This window comes from Limulus polyphemus, unplaced genomic scaffold (genome assembly GCF_000517525.1).
Source record: "Limulus polyphemus unplaced genomic scaffold, Limulus_polyphemus-2.1.2 Scaffold6298, whole genome shotgun sequence".
Classification (NCBI taxonomy): domain Eukaryota; kingdom Metazoa; phylum Arthropoda; class Merostomata; order Xiphosura; family Limulidae; genus Limulus; species Limulus polyphemus.
Window position 1 is genome coordinate 1,899 of NW_013671908.1, and position 2,170 is coordinate 4,068.

Here is a 2,170-nt window from a genome sequence, read left to right on the forward strand (position 1 = left end):
TTAACAAAAAATACCTCAACATACACACACAATATATGTAATAAAGATAAACTAAATATAAATCAAAATAGTAACTACACATACCTTGATAAAAATTGATTTAACCATAAATATTATGAAAATATTAATGAATGAACATCTTCATCCAAAGAAATCTAACTAAAAACACTACAGCAAGCATCATTTGATACCATTTAAAGTACAGACTTAACCAAAAAATATTAATGATCTCACTCACCTTCAATAAACAAAAATCTGAGAAAAGAAATAACAAAAGATGTTTATTCACGCATTAATTATGAAATATCTGAGAAAAAAAAAAGTAAAATATGTTCAAACACTAATAATGTAAGATGAGAGAAAAATAATGTTTTTTCTCGCACTAATTATACATGATCTGAGAAAAATGTGAAAACACGTTTTTTTACATAATCATCCAAGAACTATGTAAAACACTACAAATATTAGTTACTTCTCTTGTCTGAACTACTTTTACTGTAATATTTTATACCAATCACAAACATGTAGTGGAGAAAATACGATCTTCTTATAATGTAAATACTTTTGTTAACATTTTTCTGGTATTTCAGATAGATCCTCACCTTTCTACACAGCAAGGAGTTATAATCTCATGCCACTGCTATGAAGATTTTTTGCACATGCTACAAGCCTTAAATGAAGCTCCCACCTACTACTGTACAACTGCATCAGCCTATGATATAATCATCATCAGACTATAGCCGTCCACTAACATTCTCTATATGCAATAATTTTCATAAGCACTAGCTTTATAACAAAAGCTAATTCTTGACAAGACAAGAGAAATACACCAGGAATGGGGAGAATAAGTGTGGGGGTTTTGGAGAGAGGTGAGTACCTATTGGAAATACATGTGGATAACAAGTGTAGAGATTGTGGAGAGGTGTGTGTGCTTATTTGAAAAACATTCTCAGTAAGGAAAATGTTAACTTAAGAAATGTATACTCACCTCTCTGTTAAACAAAGAGCAAGAATCTCACATTAATAAAATAGTGGAAGAACCAGTAGAGATAAAGAAATTAATAAGATAAGGTCCTTTCTGAAACTATAGCATCTGAAAGGGAAACCATAGAGTATGTCACTCACTAGGATGGATTAGGGATTAACTTAGCAGGGTATCGTTTGATGTGATGTTGCATCTTTCTCATGCAAGGTATACTTTTTTCCTGATAAAGCAAAATATATTGTCAAAAAAAACTTCTAGATGGCATTATGGTGGGCAGAAAATAAGATTGCTCAACCAGCCATTATCTCTTAGATGGTCGGCTGAGCGTGAGTGTGTGTTGTGGTTGGGGCAATAAGTAAGACGGTACCACACTGGAGAAATATGCAGGATACTTACCAGAATAATCAGATGCAGGAAGAAAACATCCTCAAAAGAATGCTAGATCCATCCAGCTTGGTTTGTAGTGTAATGAGTGACCTGTAGTAAAACCCCCAACCCTATGTGCATCTACAGCGGAAGCAAAGGTTCTCCTGTTACTTCACTTGAAGAAAAGATAGAGGATTCATGTGGAACAATGCAGCTGAGGGAGTAATGAGCCTTTGTTGAAATGCTAGTGCTCATGGGATTTCTGTGCATAGAAGATGTATCATCCTCTTACTGTAAAAGGCTACAATATAATGATGATCACATCATAGGCTGGTTCAGTACATGATAATACATGTAGAAAAGGGAGATATTTTCAAGGCTTGCAGTGGATGTAAAAATATTCATGGCAGTGAGGCAGGGTCAAAGTACTTTGTTATGTAGTAAGGTGACTCTACATTTCAAAGTTCGTTATTGTGTAGTAAGGTGACTATACACTTCAAAGTTATTTGATGTGTAGTAAGGTGACTACAGACTTCAAAGTTATTTGATGTGTAACAAGGTGACTATACACTTCAAAGTTATTTGATGTGTAACAAGGTGACTATACACTTCAAAGTTATTTGATGTGTAACAAGGTGACTATACACTTCAAAGTTATTTGATGTGTAGTAAGGTGACTACAGACTTCAAAGTTCGTTGTTGTGTAGTAAGGTGACTTACACTTCAAAGTTCTATTGTTGTGTAGTAAGGTGACTGTACACTTACAAAGTTCGTTGTTGTGTAGTAAGTGACTATACACTTCTAAAATTCGTTGTTGTG

The 2,170-nt window shown here is 33.8% G+C and overlaps 1 long non-coding RNA gene across 1 annotated transcript in view; it reads right to left on the reverse strand.

The window, feature by feature from the left end:
- Positions 1 to 203: 203 nt before the first annotated feature.
- Positions 204 to 2,170, reverse strand: part of LOC111089451 — a 5,252-nt gene continuing 3,285 nt past the window's right edge. The window contains exon 4 of the long non-coding RNA XR_002613733.1: positions 204 to 255. This is a non-coding gene — a long non-coding RNA (uncharacterized LOC111089451). The remainder of the gene's footprint in view (positions 256 to 2,170) is intronic.